Genomic DNA, 23,590 nt, shown 5'->3' on the forward strand with positions numbered 1-23,590 from the left:
AAAATTTCTTTTTGTTTCTGTTCACTTAGAACTCTCTTTGCCATCTGCATTGTTCCAAAGTCAAACTAACCACTTATCCTTATCTTTCTTTGGTATCTAGCTTTGGCATGTAATCTGAGATATAAGCAGTATTCTTTTTTCAATTTGGAGGCCTAGCAGGGAGGTGCTCCTTCCTGGTCAAGAGGTTAGACTGGAGGACCCAGCACACTTGCTGTGGTTTCTTCTGCACAGCTCACTGAGGAACTTACTCAAATATGTTTTCAAATTCTACCAATAACTCTTATTAGTATGAAGCACTTAATTAGAAGTCACTTTCTCAAACTCCTATTTGAGTAATAAATAGAATAGGAAAAATGTTGTTTGCTATTTTTTATCACTACATATCTTAATGTCTAAGTATAAAAGCCAGACTTACTCTAAGGGCCTAGAATAAGCAAAATGGCTTCTAGAGCTCAGATTATTTCTTTCCACAGAAGATGACAGCAGCAGAAACTGGCAGAAGGAAGAGAAAGTTTAATGTCTCCTTAATTCTTAAGTTTCAATGCTCATTGAGGAATCCTCAGGACTGAGGACAGTTTAAGGACGTAACAGATCCTGTGTTGTTTTCTATCATAGGAAGCAGACACCAGTCTCCCATCACTCTTTAGGTGACACACATGAGTGGTGTTCTTGGTGGGTCCTGAGAGGGTCCAGGACGGCTCTGTCATGATCACTGGAAACTCGGAATTGCTCTCTAAGAGAACGACATAGAGGAATGTGGTAACAAGACCTGAGATAGGGTTTTGTCAGATCTAGGTGATTTGTAACAGGCACTAATGCCTTCTGACTAAGAATGTGAATATATCATCAGGGTCCGGCACACAAATTTATCATGACGCGTTACCTTGCACCATTTCATAATGAAAGCCAAGAAAAGATAATTAATGCCCTCTGGACATGTTTTCATCAATATTTATTAGATAAAAAGTTATAAAATCAAGTTCATGTTGAGGAAAAATCCCAGATGAAAACCAAATTTCAGGGGCATTTACAAAAACTGTTGTTCCGTATATATCATATGTGACAAATTATTAAAACTTAAAGAAGCTGTGTAAGTTAAATTGATTCTTTTGTAATACTGCTGCAACTTTATTTTACATTTCAACTACTTAATAAAAATAAGGTAGGCCAAGCATCACCAGTGGCTCACATCTAGCTTCAACTGTGGCTATTAAGAAGGATGAGAGGAGTTCCGGGAAGATGGCGGAGGAGAAGCTGGAATCTGAACAAGCTCTCGCATAGAAAGGAGTTTTAGAGTTCCAGTGAACAGTCCTAAGCCAGAGAATCACACCAAGTGTGTCATCACAGGACAGAGAGTTAGACAAGAGAGGGGAAGCCAAGGAAACGCAGCAGCTGCCGCTCCGGCGGCGAGGCCGCAGCAGCGGCGACCACCGCCGCGGAGACATACCTGAGACACAGAGAGTCGGGAACGAAGGAGCCAGACGCAGCGGACGAGCGGATTCTACCCAACACCAACAAGAACCGACAAGGAGCGAACATCTTCATCCTGCTGTTTGCAGACCAGAGACGACCCAGGATCCAAGACTCGGCGTGAGTACAAGCCTGACATCCTCACTCCTCAGGGAGCAGAGGAGGGAAGGCCACCCCTCCCCCCCCAGCACCGGTGATCTCCATCTTGGATACCGACAAAGCTCGGAGGAGCTGCTAGCTCCAGCTCAGGCCTTGGAATAAAATGAGTCATTTAGCAGGTCACAAGAACTTAACGGCGAAGTGACCTGCCAGACTCAGCTCCATCCAGGGAAAAGCCACCCAGCTCAGGCGCCAGCCATCGGAGTGCCTTACTTCACTGGGTAACCAGAGCCAGAGGCTGCCCCTCCCTCTAGCAGCCTCGACAATCAATTGAAAAACAGAAACCCTGAGAATGGCTCCAGGCTGGGCGCTGTGAGCTTTATCACAAAATAGCCCCAGGGAAAAGCTACTGTTTATTGAAAGGCCTCAACTCTACCCAGAACCTAGCCTCATCACCACATCCCCCTCTTTTGTGACTCTCAAAGCAGACCACCCTCCCAGAAAACTAACCTGGGAGGGGGATCTCAAAATCTTGGGTAAAGCAGAGCATTTTTCTGCCTCTTCCAACCAACCGACTTAAGAAACCAATCAAGCCACAGGACCTCAACCTGACCAGAGACTCCAACAAGAGACTGGTTGCAGACAAAAGGGAGATACAGGATTCTTCCCATTCCTCCCCCCCCAAAAAAAAAAATCAAAAGACTTTTTTTTTTCTTTTTTTTTTTCTTCTTCTTCTTTTCTTTTTTTGCTTGTTTTTTGTTTTTTGTTACCTTATATATATATATATATATATATATATATATAAATTTTTTTCCCTTCTAAAACTTTTATTAATCTTTAATTTTTGCCTCTTCTGAAAACATAATTGTTTTCCAGTAGCCTTTTTTTTTTTCTCATCTTATAATTTTTATTTTAGGAATACGTGAATGAGAGTTTTCCTTTCTTTTCTTGTCTTCTTTCTCTTTTTCTTTCTTTCTTAATTATCTTTTTGTTTTTTATCTAGCTCTACTGAACTTCTGATCTTTTCTTCTCCCGTTCCCATCCTCAAAGCTTTTCACATCTCCGCTATGTCCCTCCCCTTCTCTGAACATATTCACATTCCATTCTAAATAGACGGTCTTTTAACCTCTATAATAACATTAATTTTTACGTTTCTATTATTTTTCTGGTCTCTCTTTATTCCCCTTTCCGTCTCTTCTTTCTCTCTCTCTCTCTACTTGCATCCTACCCAACTCATTTCCTGCACTGTGATTAGGACATAGTTAACTCTCCCTGTGCCTCCCCACACCAATCTACTCCTATTTTTTACCCACATCTCTCCCTAATCCTAATAATTTCTGGTTTTCCAAATTCTTTTCTGCGGTTCGAAGTCCTTTAACATATAGTTGTTTGATGTTGAATAGATGTATCTGTTGAACTAGATTGTATCTGTAAACTATTGACTGTACAAATGCAAACTTTGGTTGATGGTTGCCTTAAGATAGTGTTCTAGCACAAAACTGGTGCAATCTTTATCTCAAATGGGCCGAGTAAGCCGAAAAAACACAAGAAAAATGGCAAATTCGGGTATCTCAATTCCCAACCTTGATAATCAGGGATTAGAACAGATAAAGAATAATCCAGAGGAGAGTTCCCAAATAGCTCTACAAACACTAATAGCAAACATGATAAAAGAGAAGTTTGACAATGTACAAAGGACTCTGTATGAGCGTGATAGGGAGAGAGAGGAGGCATCCCAGAAGTTTATACAGGAATATCATAAGCGTGAGGAAGCTTCTCAAAAACTGATACAGGATTTGCGTGAACAACTTGAGAATACTCAAAGAGAAAGGGAGGAATGGCGTGAGCAGGCAGAGATCACTCAAAGAGAACTGCAGGAATCCCACAGAAGGGAGGAAACTAATCAAAGAGTAATTCACGAAATAAGAGACCAGGTAGAGAATACACAAAGATCACTAAAGACATTCATGGAATCCATTAACAAAGAGCTGAAGGAAGTCAGGGAGACCACAAAGGGAATGCTGAATGGAACCCAACAGAAGGAATGGGAGTCCAAAGAAACCATAACCAATCAACTAAGTGATTTGAGAACAAACACTGAACACCAAATTAAGGAAGTAAAGAAAATCATACAAGACCTAAAACAGAGCTTCAACAAAGAACTTGAAACCATCAAAGCTGACCAATTAGAAGGAAAAGAGATAAAAAACCAAGTAGAGAGTCTCGACAGCAGGTTAGACCATGCAGAAGATCGAATCTCAGGGATTGAAGACAGCCTTGATATTATAGAGAAAGAACATACAACCATCCAAGACAAGTCCAAGAAATATGATAGGTCTATCCAACACCTGGAAGACACCATCAGAAGGCCCAATCTAAGGATAATGGGTGTAGAGGAGCACCTAGAAACAGAAGTTAATGGTCTAGGAAATTTGTTTAACAGGATCCTAGCAGAGAACTTCCCAAACATACAAAAAGATAGGCCTATTCAGATACAAGAAGCTTTTAGAACCCCAAATAGACCAGACCAGAATAGGACATCCCACCGTCACATTATAATCCACACAGGATCAACCCAGACCAAGGAAAAGATCCTTAAAGCTGTCAAGGAGAAAAGGTTAATCACCTATAAAGGGAAACCAATTAGAATTACCTCAGATTTCTCAGCAGAGACAATCAAAGCAAGAAGAGCCTGGAATGACGTATGCCATGCCCTAAAAACAAACAACTATCAACCAAGAATACTGTACCCAGCTAAACTCTCCTTCCTAACTGAAGGCCAAATAAAAACCTTCCATAGCAAAGAAAAATTGAAACAATACATCTCCACCAAACCAGCCTTGCAAAAGATTCTTAAAGATGTCCTACACATAGAAAACCAACAAGAACGCAACAAAGGCCAAGAAACTGCACCCAAACTGAGAATCCAAGAACCTTAGGAAGAACCCAGTTTTCACAGCCCCCAAGAAGGTGGATAACATGGCAGGAACCCTCAAATACCTCTCAGTCCTATCTCTTAACGTTAACGGACTGAACTCTCCAATTAAGCGACATAGACTGTCTAGTTGGATTAAAAAACAAGACCCCTCTATCTGCTGCCTGCAGGAGTCACATCTTGCCCGTAAAAACAAACATATTTTCAAAGTTAAAGGCTGGAACAAAATCTACCAAGCAAACGGCCCTCATAAACAGGCGGGAGTTGCAATCCTAATATCAGATAAAATAGACTTCAAACTAAAATTCGTGAGAAGAGATAAAGAAGGTCGCTACATACTAATTAAAGGATCTCTCCTTCAGGAGGATATTACAATTCTAAATATCTATTCGCCAAACAATGGAGCACCCAAATTTATCAAAGAAACACTACTTTCCCTCAAATCCCATATAGATCCAAAGACATTAATTGTTGGGGATTTTAACACACCACTCTCCCCACTAGATAGATCAACTCGGCAAAAACTCAACAGAGAATCCCCAGATCTAAACAGCTGCATAGATCAACTAGACTTAACAGACATTTACCGAACATTTCACCCAGCAGCAACAGAATACACGTTCTTCTCAGCAGCACATGGAACGTTTTCTAAAATAGACCACATTTTAGGCCACAAAGCAAACTTGTCTAAATTCAGAAACATTGAAGTTATACCTTGCATTCTCTCTGACCACAAGGGAATAAAATTAGATCTCAACACCAAAAGCCACCAAAGAAAGTCCGGTATCACATGGAGGCTGAACAACACACTGCTGAATCATGAGTGGGTCATGGAAGAGATTAGAAAGGAAATTCAAATGTTCATGCTATTCAACAAAAATGAACACACAAATTACCAGCTCCTCTGGGACACAGCAAAGGCAGTACTCAGAGGCAAGTTTATAGCTCTGAGCTCCTACATCAACAAATTGGAGGGATCGGAAACTAACAATTTAATGACACATCTAAACCTCCTTGAAAAAGAGCAGCAAGATAAACCCCAATCCAGTAGACGGAAAGAAATAATCAAAATTAAATCAGAATTAAATGAATTAGAATCCAAAAAAACTGTAGAAAGAATCAACAAAACAAAGAGTTGGTTCTTTGAAAAACTTAACAAAATTGACAGACCCTTAGCAAACCTTATCAGAAAAAGGAGAGAACACACCCAAATTAATAAACTCAGAGATGGGAATGGAAACATCACCACGGAAACAACCAAGATTCAGAACATTATTAGGGGATACTTCTCAAAACTTTATGCTAATAAGTTTGAGAACTTGACAGAAATGGACCTTTTCCTAGCAAATATTGACATGCCAAAACTAAACCAAGATGAGTTAAACCAGCTTAACAGGCCCATATCAAGCATCGAAATAGAAACAGCAATAAGAGACCTCCCAGCTAAGAAAAGTCCAGGACCAGATGGTTTTACAGCGGAATTTTACAAGGCCTTCAAAGCAGAGCTCACACCAATACTCCTCCAACTCTTCAATGAAATTGAAAGAGAAAGCTCACTACCGAATACATTCTATGAAGCCATCATAACCCTCATCCCAAAACCAGGCAGGGACTCATCAAAGAAAGAGAACTATAGACCCATTTCTTTGATGAACATTGATGCAAAACTTCTCATCAAAATTTTGGCCAATCGACTTCAACAATTCATCCAAAAAATCATACACCATGATCAAACAGGATTCATTTCAGGGATGCAAAGCTGGTTCAATATACGCAAATCAATTAATATTATTCATCACATCAACAGGAGCAAGAATAAGAACCACATGGTTATCTCAATAGATGCAGAAAAAGCATTTGACAAGATCCAACACCCCTTTATGATGAAGGTTCTGGAAAAATTAGGAATCCATGGAACATTCCTCAATACAATAAAGGCTATATATGACAAACCTACAGCCAGCATTATACTCAATGGTGAAAAACTAAAGCCATTTCCTCTTAACTCAGGAACAAGACAAGGATGCCCACTCTCTCCACTTCTCTTCAATCTAGTATTAGAATGCCTAGCTACAGCAATAAGACAAGATGCAGACATAAAGGGGATCCAAATAGGGAAAGAAGAAATAAAACTCTCCCTCTTTGCAGATGACATGATCTTGTATTTAAAGAATCCCATAGACTCCACTCCCAAACTACTCAAGCTGATTCAAAACTTTGGCAAAGTAGCAGGTTATAAAATTAACCCCCAAAAATCAATGGCTTTTCTATATGCCAACAATGAGAAAAGTGTGGCTGAAATTAGGAAAGCAACTCCATTTGTAATAGCCCCACAAAAAATAAAATACCTAGGAATTAACTTAACCAAAGAAGTGAAGGACCTCTATGATGAAAACTTTAAAATCTTGAAAAAGGAAATCAACACAGAACTTAAAAAATGGCAAAACCTCCCATGCTCCTGGATTGGCAAGATTAACATCGTGAAAATGGCAATACTTCCCAAGGCTATCTACAAATTCAACGCGATACCTATCAAAATTCCACCCTCATTCTTCAAGGAAATAGAGGAGGCAATCCAAAAATTCATATGGAACAATAAAAGACACCGAATAGCAAAAACGCTCCTCAACGGAAAGAACACTGCTGGAGGAATATCAATACCAAATTTCAAACTCTACTATAAAGCCATAGTAATCAAAACAGCTTGGTATTTGCATAAGAACAGACCTCAGGACCAATGGAATAGAATTGAAAACCCAGAAATGAACCTACAGACCTATAGCCATCTAATCTTCGATAAGGGAGCTAAAACAATAGAATGGAAGAAAGACAGCCTCTTCAGTAAATGGTGCTGGCAAAATTGGTTAACTACATGTAGAAAACTAAAGCTAGATCCTTATATATCACCCTGCACCAGAATCAACTCCAAATGGATCAAAGACCTTGAACTCAAAGCAGACACTCTAAAAACATTACAGGATGGAATAGGAGAAACCCTAGGTCTCCTTGGCTCAGGCCGAAATTTTCTGAATAGAGACCCGGAAGCACAACAAATCAAAGAAAGGTTGGACAAATGGGATTGCATAAGATTGCAGAGCTTCTGCAGGGCAAATGACATAGCTGGCAAGATCAATAGAAAGCCCACCGATTGGGAGAAGATCTTTACTAGCCATACAACGGACAAGTGTCTCATATCTAAAATATACTTGGAACTCAAAAAATTAAACCACCCAACAACAAATCCTCAAAGAATCAACTGCCCAATAAATAAGTGGGCGAAAGACTTAAAGAGAAGCTTCTCTGAAGAAGAAACAAGGATGGCCAATAGACACATGAAGAAATGTTCAACATCCCTAGCCATAAAAGAAATGCAAATCAAAACAACATTGAGATATCACCTCACTCCAGTTAGAACAGCAAAAATCAAGAACTCTAACAACAACAGATGCTGGAGGGGATGTGGACAGAAAGGAACCTTACTTCATTGTTGGTGGGAATGTAAACTTGTTCAACCACTTTGGAAAGCAGTATGGAGGTTCCTCAGAAGACTTCACATAGATCTCCCCTATGATCCAGCAATCCCACTTTTGGGCATTTACCCAAATGTTTACAAACAAGACCACACTAAAGCTACCAGCACAACTATGTTTATTGCAGCATTATTTACCATAGCTAAGATATGGAACCAACCCAGATGCCCCTCAGTAGATGAATGGATCAAGAAAATGTGGTATATATACACAATGGAATTCTATGCCTCCATCAGAAAGAATGACATTTCCCCATTTGTTAGGAAATGGAAAGGTTTGGAAAAAATTATATTAAGTGAAGTAAGCCAGGCCCAAAGAAGCATAGGTCCCATGGTTTCCCTTATTTGCAATATCTAGTATAGGTATGAGTCAAGCGGAAAAGGTCAGATAATGTGATGTTAGGAAAATGAACCCTTAAATATGTATTTTAATGTTTTCGTTTCTTTCATGCATGTGTTTCTAACGCATTTATAAGATTATTTCTTTGTTGCTTTGTATGTCCCTCCCCCACAGTGTAACCCCCGCTTTCACTATATTTGATGTCAGTATAACATGTGGAGGAGATGGGGACAAACAAGTCATTTAAGGACTCAGGTGGACCTGTTGCAACAATGAGAAGTACAAAATGTCATGTCAAAACCAGCTTTACAATGTCGGTGTGGGGGGGTGGAGGGGGGTATAATTGGGTGGGGGGAGGGGGGAGGCGGGGAAGGGAAGTGAAGGGTAAACAAAGGAGGAGGCTGCAATGCTTGGTAAGAAATGTATGCATTATCCTGCCCATGTAATTGTAGCCCCCCTGTACAGTATGTTCTCAAATAAAATAAAATACAATTAAAAAAAAAAAAAAGAAGGATGAGAACTGTGGAAAGTGGATTGAAGCTACCGCAGGCAGGAAAATCTGTGAAACTTTTATCTCCAATTAACTGTTCAAATCCAGAAATGGATGTTTGGTTCAAGTTGTAGAGAGTTAGCTATAAGTAAAATAGCTAAAGGTCAGCTCCCTGAGTTCAAGCCCCACTATACACACACACACACACACACACACACACACACACACACACACACACACACACACACACACACACAACCTATCTCAAAAATAACGAGTGACCAAGGACCAGAAGAAAGATAATATTTTTTCTTTATTTTCTTTCATTTTTGTCATTTTTTCATTTATCTCTCTTTGGGAATGTAAAGGGGGCATAGCAATGGAGGGACAAAGGATGAACAAATGCAGCAGTGGCACTCAGTTGAGACTATGTTGAAAGTGCACTATGAAACTTGTTGGTGGGGAAGGAGGGGAAAACTGGAGGAGACGCAGGGAAAGGGTGACATTGTCCAAATAGAAATATACTCATTGAAGTAGAGCTTTGGCTCAATATCAATGCCATTCTTCAGCAAAAGGGCTCAGGAACACTGCCCAGGCCATGGGTTCAAGCCTCATGACTATAACAAAAACAAAGACAAAAATAGGTAGTCATTACCAAACATATGTAACAAATCTTCTACATCACAGTAATAAGAAGAAGAAGGAGGAGGAGGAGGAGGAGGAGGAGGAGGAGGAGGAGGAGGAGGAAGAGGAGGAGGAAAAGGAAGAAGAAGAAGAAGAAGAAGAAGAAGAAGAAGAAGAAGAAGAAGAAGAAGAAGAAGAAGAAGAAGAAGAAGAAGAAGAAGAAGAAGAAGAAGAAGAAAGAAGGAGAAGGAGGAGGAAGAGGAGGAGGAGGAGGAGGAGGAGGAGGAGGAGGAGGAGAAGAAGAAGAAGAAGAAGAAGAAGAAGAAGAAGAAGAAGAAGAAGAAGAAGAAGAAGAAGAAGAAGAAGAAGAAGAAGAAGAAGAAGAAGAAGAAGAAGAAGAAGAAGAAGAAGAAGAAGAAGAAGAAGAAGAAGAAGAAGAAGAAGAAGAAGAAGAAGAAGAAGAAGAAGAAGAAGAAGAAGAAGAAGAAGAAGAAGAAGAAGAAGAAGAAGAAGAAGAAGAAGAAGAAGATGTTAATAAAAACCAAACCAATGAGAGAAAATCTAAGAGAGCAAGGTAAGGGGTGACATTTCCAAAAAGAAATATACTCATACCTGACTTATATGACTATAATCTATGTGTAAATTACCTTTATCATAATATAAAATTTAAAAAAAACCAGAAATATAGTGCTGGAGGCAAATCTGAAATGGAAGAAGATCAGATTAATATCCAATACCAATTTCAAACCCCATTATCAATTTCTCTTTCAAAAATGGCTCTTCTCATCACTTGTACTTTCCCTAGCTTATGAGATGGGGTGCAAATATTTAAAGGGTGAGGAATGAGTCATACATACAAGAGGAATTTAATAGTACCTGTAAAGAGCAGTACTTGCTAGAACACATGTTGCCTAGAACACATGTTGATACCATGTTTTCTGAAATATACAAACCTAGTTGAGCTTGCATACAAGCTCCACTCTATACAAGCTGTGGATTCAAAGTTAACTAAAGTCTCTGGACCTCAAATTCTTCATAGGTAACAATAGTTATATCACAGGATTATGAGACCTGGATGTCATCAAACATGGTGTGGGTTGTGTTTTAAGTGTGTGTGCAACACTCAAACACTGCTGGGGCGAGTAAAAACTGGCGTGATGTTTACCATATTACTTAACAGTAATACAACACCTACTACAAGCTCACACCTATAATCCTACTTATAAAAGAGGTTGAGGCCTCAGGATCTAGGTTCTTTGTCAGCCTGGACCGGAAACTGGATGAGACTCATCTCCAATGACCTCTAAAAAGGTTGGAGGTGGAGCTTTGGTTCAAATGGTAGAGTGCTAGACTTGAGCATAAATCTCAGGACATTGACCAGGCCCTGAGTTCAAGCCCTAGGGCCAACACACACACACACACACACACACACACACACACACACACACACACACACACACACACACACACACACACACAATTTTGTATATTCCTATCACGTCACTTAATACTTTTTCTCTTCCAAGCCCACCAGTTGTTGTTGTTGATGATGATGATGATGACAAGGACTTGCTGTGAAGCTCAGGGTGCTATTAAACTTACAATACCCTTGCGTACTGGGATTACAGGTATGTGTACCATACTTGACTTTACTCAGTAACTCTACTTATAACATTTTTCTGAAAGAAATTTATTCAAATTCATGAAGATACTATGGCTTAAAGTTGTTCACACTAATTTTCAAGTGTACAAAATGTAAATAATATAAGTGGATATAGTACTATGCTACCACATGGTAATTCCAGCCAAAACTCAGGAACCTGACACAAGAGAATAAGGATTTGAGGTAAGCCTTGTCTACAATGTAGGACTTCTTCTATAAAGGAAAAAAAGTATAAATATTAATCTACTAGGAAATATATAATATGTTAAATTTATATAATGGAACAAATAGATCATTGTTAATGAAAATAAAATGGCTTTTACTAGAAATGAGGAATCAAATGTGCTCACTGTGTAGGTGAGTTAGAAAGTTCTTACCAAAAGCTACATACTTTTCTTGTTTTCTATTCTTCCAAAATTGTTTGCTTTCCAGAATCATGCCTTATCTTTCCTTACTGGTTTCTTTAGCTTATTTCATACATGCCCACAGGGTCTTCAACTATCATTTATTTATGTGAAGAGCTTGCAAATATCTCTCTTCAGTCCAAACTCCTGGTATGCACCTCTGTTCCATGTATTCAACTACCATAAATACTTGTGAAAGAGTAATCCTGTCTTTCTATTACTGTCTTTCTATTAATGTGTCAGTAAACTTTAGGAAAATAAAGGAATAACATCAATAAATATAACTGATTATTGTAATAGTAATGTTAAACATTACTACAATGCTGATTATTTTCTGAGCAATTTAATATAAAGCTCAAGGAAAGCAACGTTTTTGAGTGCTGATATTGGAGTTTAAACTCAAGACCTTACCTTCTCACTTATGCATTTTCCCTCAAGGGCGGTGTTTTACTCTTGAACCACAGATTCCCTTCCAAATTTATTTGGGGGATTATTTAGAGATAAGAAACTCATGGTCTTTCCTTCTTGGGCTGGATTTAAACCTGGATCTCAGTTCTCTGAGTAGATAGAATTACCAGTGTGTGCTAACAATGTCCAGTTTCAAGGAGAGGGCAAGTTTCTGATTTCAAGCTCCAGTAATAGCACAAAAACAAAAACAAAATTATGACATATAAATATACTGATAAACTAGGAACCCAAACAAACCAAATGTGGGTATCTAGATGGGCGAAAGACTTAATAGCATTATTATCACTATTACCTTTCCTAGCATTTTGAATAACCTGAAATTATGGATTAAAGTCATAGCTTAGTTGGTAAAGTACTAGCTAAAGAGCAACAACATCAAACACCAAGTACAAGTCTCAGTCTCAAACTTTAAATGAAATCTGAAATGATTTTTTCCTTAAATGAAAATTGACCATAGGAAACCCCTGATACCTAAATGTATGGTCAAAGAAGAAAATTGGAAAATGTTCAGGAAGACAGACTTTTAAATCTCAGTGATTACCATATGGACAGTAGATCAGACCATGTGTAACTTCATACTACATGCAGTGGGCTACGTTAAGGACTTAAAAATTGTACACATTTACACTCCTCAAAAAAAAAAAAACAAACACAACTTACCAGGACACTGGGGATTCACATATGTAATTCTAGCTCAGTGCTCTGTTACTTGAGCCACAAACTCCATTTTCAGCATTTTTGGTGTTTAGTTGGAGATAGGAGTCTCACAGGTTTTCCTCCCCTGGCTGGCTTTGAAACAAAATCCTCAGCTCTTTGCCCACTGAGTAGATGGGATTACAAGCTTGAACTGATACTCTTATTTTTCTATTCTATTCTTCTTTTGCTTTTCTATTTAAGAATCATTTCGTTAAGTGGCAAAAAAAATCCTGCTTTTGAACACAGCAGAGAAAATCAATGAAAATAGAAGCTGTGTCTGAATAGATCAATAAATGGATATATATTTTAAAAGACGGATCAAAATACAAAATAACAAAACAGAGAAGAAACCAGTTGCCAATAACCAAAACAAATGAGTACTTTATCAGAAATCCTACCGTTATAAAATTTAAAAGTACAGTAATAAACAGCTTCAGATGATTTATTCAAAGATAAAACCTATCAAACCTACTTAAGGAAGAACGAAAAAAAATGGAATCTACACAAATTTTCTCAATTTACATTTAAATGCATTGCAATCTATAAAACTCTAGGTACTGATGAATTTATTATTGATTTTCCTAAAACTTTGAAGAGATCATTTTGATTCTACAAAAATATTTCCTTAGAAAGTGAGGAAATACTATTTGCCCTCTTAAAAGTTTCTCGTAAAAAATATCTGGCTGAATTTTGTCTGGAATTATACTCTATGTACTGAGCAGTTAAGGAGAATTGTTTCAGGACATTGAGTCTTCTAATCATTAAGTACTTGATCGTTCATTTACTTAGTCCTTATTTTTTTGTATAACATTTGAAAGGTTTTATAAAATCCATTAAAGATAAACTTCTGAATTGGAAAACCTTTTGGAGGGAATTTACTCAAAGCAGAATGATATATTTTAGGCATCTCAGTATTTAGAGCTGTGAGTATGAACTTCATGAACAGAATAACTTGTCTTTAAAGAAGTTTTTAATACATAGAGCATAACTAAGAAAAATTGTAGGTGATAGAGTAACTAAGGGAGGCCAGGACGTGGCCAACTGCCTCCATAGGAAGACAAAAGCTTGGGATGTACCCTGAGGGACAACTCTCCTGTCCTGTTCTGTCCTGTCGAGCTACTTGTCATGTATTGGGTACCTGCACAGGGAGGGCTGGAACTGCTCTCACAGCACCATGAACGTGGTTAGCTTGCTGCCATCCAAGGCCAGCAGCAGAAATCAGATGAAGTGGAGCAGGGATTGGATGGAGGGCGGCCCGTGCTTGATGGATGTTGCTTCTGTGCATACATGATGAAGACCACAGACCTGGTTTTGTTTTCCAATAGAGAAACTGCAGCACTGCCTGAGCCACAAGTATGTCCACTTGCCATGGAAGCTGTGGGCCGTGGAGTCCTCCACCAGCATGTTGGCACAGCCCTCACCGTCTGTGGAGTGTAGAAAGTAGTATCAAGATTCCCAGTAGTTCGGCTCTTTCCACAGGGTCAGGGCCCAAAATGGAAGGAGCTAAGGATGGCCCCATTTCCAGGAACCCCAACTGGAACACTTCAGGGCTCTGGAGAAGGGGTCCATCAACTGAACACCCTAGCCAGACACTCCATCCATTTCTGCCATCTACATCCATTTCAGGGACTCCAACACCAGCATGGACAGCTCTGCTGTGCTGTTTTGCTGGCCATGAGGGAAGAACAGCAGTATGCTCCTGAGCACATGAGCTCTTGGGCCTCAGAGGGCTTGCTCTGGGACATGTACCTGAAGAAGATGGTCCAGTACATTTGGTGTGCCCCATACTGGCCGCTTTTCTCCATGCAGCTTAACTTGCATGTGATTGTGGGCTTCATTGTGAGAGCCTTCCTGCTCCACCATCGCTGCTGCCAATGTGGCCCTAGTAGTATAATCTTTAGAAAGACTAGGACAAAGCCTGAGAATATTAATGCAAGAAATTGGGGTACATCAAAAAGAGGGTGGGGAAAGGGTAGACGAATGAAGGGAGGAAGGGGCAGAATGTAGTCAAGCTCATTGGGAGAAAATGAGGGAACAGAAGATGTTGTATGAAAGGAAATGTTCTCATCTGACTTATGCAAATGAAATCCCTCTACACAACCTCTTTAAAATAACTATAATCAGCTGGGCACAGGCCACTCAGGCCTGTAATCTTAGCTACACAGGAAGCTGAGATCTGAGGGTCTCAGTTCAAAGCCAGCCCGGGCAGGAAACTCCATGTCACCCTTATCTCCAATAAACCACTAAAAAACAGGAAGTGGCGCTCTGGCTCAAGTGGTAGAGTGCTCATCTTGAGTGCAACAGCTGAGAGATAATGCCCAATCCCAGAGTTCAAACCCCATGCCTGACAATAAATAAATAAATAAATGAATAAATAAATAAATAAATAAATAAATAAATAAATAAATAAAACTAAATTTGCTAAAAAGGAATTCATTGCCTATACTGCAAAACTAAGAAATATAAGGGAATGGTGGGTCAGAGGGGGGTGTGATTATTGTAGGTGTGGCACAAATCAATATGCACTGTATTCATAAACTGCTTTTGTTATATGGCAACTCCTTTGTACAACTACTGAAAGATAATTGACAAATAAAAATAATAATTGAATAGATGTAAAATAAGATACAGGAGAAAGAAATGGTTGATAGATACTTCTGATATAGAACAGGGCTTCCTATTACATTGGGACCCTATAGAAGAACTCTACTGTTTTTGTAATATTTCAGAATAAGATGAGATTCATAAAGCATAGTTCATTATGATTTTTCAAAAATAATTTAAGTAGTTGTTAATAACCCAACAATACTAAATTCCTATATTATCTACATGAACAAATGTAATTTATTATCATGGTTTGAAAGAAAAATCTATGGAAACACTTTTATTTTTGGTAAGACATGAAGCTTGACCTCTGGGCCTGGGCACTACCCCTCAGCTCTTCAGCTCAAGGCAAGCACCTTACCACTTGAGCCACATAGCCATTTCTGGTTTTCTGGTGGTTATTTAGAAATAAGAGTCTCATGCACTTGCCTGCCCAGGCTGGCTTTGAAGCGCAATCTTCTGATCTCAGCACCTTGACTAGCTAGGATTACAGGTGAGGGCCACCGATGCCTGGCTAAAATTCTTAATTCCAATTAATAAGCAAAAACCCAGAACTTGAGGCTTTGCTTAAAAGGGGGAGTGCAGGTAGAAAGTGTAAAGCAAATACTAGCAGAGAGGCAAGCAGAGAAAGAGAGAGAAAGAGAGGGAAGGAGAGAAAAAGCGAGAGTAAGAGAGAGGGAGGGAGAGAGAGAGAAAAATGTAAAAACAAGAAGCAACCATGGGGGGAGACAGGCAAAAGAGTGTAATGAAAGTGAATATTATGAAAATAAGTAGTATGAAAATAGGAAAATATAATGGAGTCCATTATTTTGTACAATAATAAGACAATATATCTAAAAGAAATTATTTAGACAGTGATGAGGACATATTAGCTGGTGGGGAAGATATTATTTACATTCACTTAGGCCCCAAACACAATCTCTGAAGATGCTCCTGTTCTATCCAGGCCAATGAAGTGGCCACTGCCAGTTTTTGCAGCAAAAAAAGAAAAATGTCATTCTGAGAACCAATGAGAGATAATGGCCAGACATCTGTGGCTCAAGCTTGTAATCCTAATTACTCAGGAGCCTGAGATGTGAGGATCCAACTCAGGACAAGCAGGGAAGTCCCTGAGACACTAATCTCAAGTTAAACACTAAAAATAGGAAATGGAACTATGGTTCAAGTACAAAGGCTCCAGGACAGCACTCAGGCTCTGATTTCACCCTCAGGTCCAGAAAATACATACATATACACAGAGATACACAGACACACAGAAGCACAGACACACACACACACACACACACACACACACACACACACACACACACACACACACACACACACAAAGTTAACTATGTATTAGAAAACTCAGTCATATGTCAACATTTAATGCTCACAAATGTTAACTCCCACTGATTTTCACATTCTCTTAAAAGGGACTATTTACTTGGCAGATGGTCCTGCATTTTATAAAAAAAAAAATTATAGTCATACTTCTTTGGCAGTCACTATCACAAATTTGAATGGCAGGAGAGGGGAGGGAATGGGAAACTGTGTAGCCACTTTCCTTGTGCTCCACTGATACTCTTATGCTTCACTACTGGAAAGACATTAGCAGGAATGACATGTGTCTAAAATAATTTAAAACCATTGAAATGGCCACTGATCATGTATAGACTGATTAAGTACAAAGTGACATATAGAGTGAAAACCACAGGTTGCTCTATCAAGTGAAAAGCAACCTATATATGATATAATTGGTAACATTTGATGTATGTATTTTATACTTATGGACATAGAAGTTTGTACATGCATGGGAAAGGTTCTAGCAATATATATCTGACAATGGAATTCTTTTGGGAACGGAATATATGGTTGTGCAGATGGAGTGGGGAGAAAATCTTAACTCCTAGATTAGAATTATGACATTTATATACAACCAAATCTATTTCTCTCAAAATTAAAAAAGATGTACTAGCATATGAAATAAGAAAAATAGCACATAAATCTGTAGTAATTTTTTCTCACTTTTTGATTAGCACACATTCTTCCAAGGATTTGATTTGTATCTTTATGAGACTCATTTCCTCCATCACTCTCACACATCTACAGACTTTTCTCAAATCAATGTCAACATGCTTTGTTGGTCATTTTTTACATGCATTAAAAAACTACCTATTTTGAACATGTTTTCCCACCTTTGCCCTCTCTGTCCTTCTCACTTCCATTAAAACACACATATAATAGTTGTTTAGCATTCCTATATCTCATTTTAATTAAATTGCATAACAATAGTATTTAAGAAATTTCACCATAAAATTTTACAAACTTATATTGAGTATTTTTAATCATACTGATGGCCTGACTCTCCCTTTCCCCATCTAGCTTCCTTTTCAATATTCAACGGATTTCGGTGAGATTCCTTTGTCATCATTGCCATGCACAGATGCCAAATAACATTTATTTATCCTTCCCTAATCCTACTAATTCCCTCAAAAATTCCCAAACATATAGACATATTCTATAAATGTATTTATATATGATTCTCTGTGTGTTTACATGTTTATCTTTTAGATTGTGTATTTACATATTACAGAAAACATGTGACCTTTATCTTTCTTAACCTGGCTTACTTCACTCAGCATGATAGTCTCCATTTCTATTTCCCTGCATATAAAAACATTTCACTCATCTTAATGCATGGTGTGAAGTAGAAGGGAAAGGCCTGGCTGGGCATACACAATGGAAATCTGGTATCATGTAGTTAACATTTAATGCCAAGTGGCCAGAAAGATACTCGTTTTAGTGAAGATGGAAGGAAGTGAGAAACCAACGGAGCCTCCAGTATGTCCAAATGTGCCTAGAGACCTCTTCACCTGGACAAAGAAGCTGGGGTGATAAGGGAAGAAATAACCAAAAAGTTTGAGCAGGGAAAGGTGATAAGATAATTGGGAGCCACATGCCACAGCAAAGCCAGCTAACATGAAGAATGGAGCTGACACAAACTAGGCAAAGTTTAGGCCACTGGGGTCTTTGACAAAGCCATTGAAGGCTATCAGATAATTATTGATTGAATATAAGATAGTGATAGAATACAAATATAGAGAGTGTAAAATAATTATTGTATTTCAGTTTCCTTGGGTACTATTGTTATATACTTTGTTTACTAAGAAATTATCATAACATTGAAAAAAGAAGCTAAAATGGAAACTGGTAAGTCAACTGGCTGTGAAAATCAGGATTTCAAACATATGTTTGACTTCTAAAATCCCATACAAGTGTAACAGTCTTACAAGGGAACATGGGAAGCAGATTCTGCTTTTGTGTGTATAGAAAGCACTTCTTGAAGCCCACCAAGCTTGTCACACCAAAGACTGGGTTCTCAAAGCCCATGAGGAGATATTGTCACTAGAATCTTCTACATAGGAGGCTCAATGCAAATTGTTTATTTTTGTATTGATCTTTTGCTAACTGACCTTATAAAGGAAAAGTAAAGCCTAATTCTGTTACAAAGATAAAGATCTCCCAGCCAAGAGAAGCCAGGCTCATATTCTTTCTGGCTGCCTGGTGATTAGTCCATTGGTTGTACTTTTGTCCTTCTGATATAACACTTCTGTGAGGTGTTACCCTGCTTTGAGAAGGCAAATCCTTATTAGAGGCATGATTAACTTTTGAGGACAAGGATACATTGGTTAACCTTTTCTTCAGTGGTATTTTAAAGACACAATGAGAATATTATGGTTCAAGACCATTCAAGGAAATATTTTTTAACCAAGAAACCTATCTCAATCAGTATTTGCTAGATGTAGTGGCATACATCTGTCATTCCAGTATGTATGGGAGGCATAACTAGCAGGGCTACAGTCAACAGCCCAAGAAAACCTACAAGAACCTACTTAAAATTAAGTAATATTAAAAGGTCTGTCAGTTTCATGCTTCCCTAACAAGTGTAATTTCATATGTGGCAAATCTAGGTACACTCTTCCACAGTGAATTTATAGAATGACCCAGGCTCAGGTGTGTTCTGAATTTCCACATCTTACTTTCTCAGTAGCCCCACCCATTCCAGCACACACATGGGGCTGGGATGGGCAGCTTCCTCTGTTGCTGGTAGGGTTGATGCTTTATGCAAGCAATAAATTAGTAAACATACAAACTCCCAAAGAGTATTCTGTTTTCTTTTCCACTCTGCTTCCATCCATCCAGTTCTCTGCTGCTCTGCCTCTCCAAGGTTCATAAAATGCTTGTCCCTCCTCCTGGACATTCTCACATTTGATATACCTGGAAAATACCTGTTCTACTTCCACAACCCTCACAGGATTCTACCTGTATAAGTTCTTTCCTGCATCACTGTACTCCAAGCCCATGATAATAATTCATACTACTCTTTACCTTTGTCCTTCCCAACAGTCTTCTTGGCCTGCTCTGGAATGTTGTGTAATTAGGTACTATGCATACCACTACCCTTTTACATTCTTCAGTTACCTAGAGCAAGATATGCTTTCTAAAGATATCTTCCAATATAGAACAATACTTTGTAAACACTGGCCATGGTATCAAACTAAAGGCAGTTGAGTAGAAGTGTGTACTAATCACATAACATTCCTGCTATGAGTGATGCTACACATTTGTTATCCTACCATTCAAGAAGTTGATCCGGAACATCATGGGTTCAAGATCAGCCTGGGCTACAATAGGTCTCAAAAATAAAAGGACAATCCTGCTTTAGTAAAGGAATTATTTTGAGGAACAACACATCTAAATGAAAATCTAAAAGGACAAACAAGGTAACACATAGCACCCTATCAATGCTCCACAGTTTACTCACCACCCACCATGAGAGATTTCCACCAGCCAGGAATAAATCTTTCAGCACAGCACAAAACAGAAACCAAAACACCCCCAGAATAATTCTTGAAACCAATTTTCCCTTTAAAAAAGTTCTGAAAAACAGGATGAGGGCTGGGAAGGTGGCTCAGTGGTAGAGCGCTTGCCTTGCATGCCTGAGGCCCTGGGTTCGATTCCTCAGCACCACATAAGCAAAACGAAAAAAGCCGGAAGTGGCGCTGTGGCTCAGGTGGTAGAGCGCTAGCGTTGAGCTGAAGAGCTGAGGGACAGTGCCCAGGCCCAGAGTTCAGGCTCCACAACCGGACCCAAAAAAAAAAAAAAAAAAAAGAAAAAAGAAAAAGAAAAACAGGATGAACAACTTTTAGGCCCAGTACTAACAATAAAAAGGAGAAAATGAAATATATAAAATTTTAAAAATTACAATTAGTGTAGTGGCACACCCCTGTAAAATAGTTACTTGGAAACCAGAGTTCAGGATTGTATAGGGAACAATTATCAAGATCCCCGTCTCGGCTGAAAATGTAGCTTAGTGGTAGAATGATTGCCTAGGATGCATGAAGCCCTGGGTTTGATTCCTCAGTATCACACAAACAGAAAAAGAGTCTCAAGTGGTACAGCTCTAACCTTGAGCAAAAGAAACTAAGGGACAGTGCTCAACCCTGACTTCAAGCCCCACAGCTGGGAAAAAAGATCCCATTCTCAATCAATAAGTGCTTCCAGGTATGTATGAGAGGCATTCTAACACTGCGTTCTAACACAACCTAGGGAATGCATGATATTCATTCAAAAGTAACTGTTATAAACAGGGCTAGCTGTCTAACACTTGTCTAACAAGTGCAAGGAAATGAGTTTAATCTAGGTACACACGTGCTTGGGTACACACATAGAATCCTATACAAAGATATTCGGATAATTGAATAATAGCATATGCACAGCAGTGGGTGAGTGAGGAACTCCACACCTTCTAGTAGATATGTGGACTGATCATAAAAACAAAAATATGTATATTTTCTCTTGATGTGCATATTATAAAATTATATACATGCTCATATGTGTCTATAAGTTGAATACATTAAGCAGCTATATGACTCTGTATGTTACATAAGCACTGAATAAAGAAAGAAAAGGTCCAAGGTTACCTCAGAAAAATTGCTGAGATATGCCTCTGCTCTCAATATTTTTTCTGGTTAATTGGAGACAATCTTACAGACTTTTCTGCTTTAGGGAGCTTCAAACTACAATCTTCCAGGTCTCAATCTCCTAAGTAGCTAGAGTTACAGGCATGCCAGATTAGAGATAAAGCTCAAGTGGGGAGCATCAACCTTGAAAGAAAAAGTTAAGGAAGTGAATAAGGGCTTGAATTCAGGCGCTAGTACTAGGGTATGTGAGCACACATATGCATACACATACACACTCACAGATTAACAAGAATGAAACTCTGGTGAACCAGCTATATTTGTATACTTTAAATTACCTGTAGATTGTGGTTTAATAATCTAATAATACAGAAATGATTCCTCAAGCTTCCTCCTCTTTATCACATTAGGTGTCTTAATTAACTTATCAGGGTTTTTCCTTTTCTTTTTTCTCTTGTGTGTGTGTGTGTGTGTGTGTGTGTGTGTGTGTGTGTGTGTGTGTGTGTGTGTTATACACACACTCTGGTGTATGTATAACAATACTGAGACTTGAACTCAGTGAATTGGCATGATGCTATTGCTTCTTCTCTCAAAGCTGTTCCTCTACCCCTTGAGGCACAGAACCACTTCCATCTCTTTTGGGGAGAGAAGTGTCCCACGCATTTTCTAGGCCAAGTGGGGCTCAATCAGAGGTCTTTATATCTCAGCATCATGAGTATATTTTTTTCTTATGTGCTAAAATCATCGGGTAATAGTCATACTTAAAATTTTTAAAAAAAAAACCCTCTGGGACAGCAGTCAGGGCTTGATTAATGCCCTAGGACCAACACAAAAAATAAATGCAGTTTCTTGTGATTATTTCAGTTTACTTATTGATACCTCTAGGATTATCATCTATGTCAAGGGTATCTGGAATGTGACTCCCTCCATAGATAAGGGATCACTCTAATTCATTCAATCAATCAGTCAAAAGTAACTGTAAATCCTCCATATATTACCTGTGTAATATCAATTAAAATAGTTAGTAACCAATAAATTATAAAAAGGGTAGACAAAAAGTCCATTAACATCCAAGATTTAATTCATGCTATGACATTTTAGACCTCACTCAGGAGTTCTTTTAAAAACATATTTCTATCACTATTAGTATTCTATCCACTGTGAAACTGAGGAACTGAAACCATACACTACCTAACTTAAAGGCCTACACCAAGAAACAATTAGATAGCAGACATTGATACAAGGAAGCTGTACATTGCATATTCTCATCAGTCAATTAATACTAAAAACAATGGACACAGGCCAACCTGAGCTGAAGCTGAATATTTTGTCTCAAAAACAAAAAGTGAGGGCTGAGAATGTGTCTTAGTGGCAGAGTGCTTGCCTAGCAGCCAGGAAGCCCTGAGTTTGATTCCTCAGTAAGATATAAATAGCAAAAGCTAGAAGTGTTAGAGTGCTAGCCTTAAGCAAACAACGCTCAGAACAATGCCCAAAGCCTGAATTCAAGCCCTAGGATTGGATAAAAATGGTTAAGACAGGAAGCAGAGAGAAGAGGAATGGAATTTTTTGTCTGAGCCTACATTTTCCTAGCCTTCATGCACTTTCAACTTGTGATTTATGTTTTCATTCTATTCAGTAGTCAACTAACTAGCTTCAACTGCGTATCTGAATCTTGGGTTATTCAGAGTTAGGAATCTTAATTTTGGTGCTGGGGATTTTGCTAAATGGAAGAGCACTTGCTGGCAAGTGCCAGGCCCTGGGTTTTGTTCTCAGATTTGAAAAAAAAACTATTTAATCTTATTTAGTTTATGACTTACTTCACAGAAGAAATAAATGTATTCACTCATTCATGGATGCACATATTGATACATTTTCGGGCTCATTTGAGAAAATTTACTATGAAGAAGCATAACAGAAGTCACATACTGATGGTTCATGCTTGTAATCCAAGCCACTCAGGAGGCTGAGATTTGAGGATCATGGTTTGCAGCCAGTTGGTGCAAAACCATCTATAAGTCTCTTATTCCAACCAGTAAAAGACTAACCAGCAAAAAAACTATAGCAGTGTCTCAAGCAGTAGAATGTTAGCCAAGAGCTATAAAGCTACAGGGCAGCACCCAGTCACTGAGTTCATGTCCCAGCAGAACTGGCAGAAAAAAAAATGAACTCAAATTCAAAACAGCTTTATTAGGTTCAAAATAGTTCATAATCATTGAGAATAATTTGCTATTTGGGGCCAAACAAAACAATCATTTTTCTACTAATGACACAGAATAAAACACTCCTTAATTAGTTCTAAATC

The 23,590-nt window shown here is 38.6% G+C and overlaps 1 pseudogene; it reads right to left on the reverse strand.

The window, feature by feature from the left end:
• Positions 1–1,356: 1,356 nt before the first annotated feature.
• LOC138818291 (Golgi to ER traffic protein 4 homolog pseudogene) lies at positions 1,357–14,556 on the reverse strand (annotated as a pseudogene).
• Positions 14,557–23,590: the final 9,034 nt, after the last annotated feature.

Source organism: Dipodomys merriami, unplaced genomic scaffold (assembly GCF_024711535.1).
Source record: "Dipodomys merriami isolate MVZ:Mamm:240054 unplaced genomic scaffold, mDipMer1.0.p SCAF_73, whole genome shotgun sequence".
In the NCBI taxonomy this organism is placed as follows: Eukaryota; Metazoa; Chordata; class Mammalia; order Rodentia; family Heteromyidae; genus Dipodomys; species Dipodomys merriami.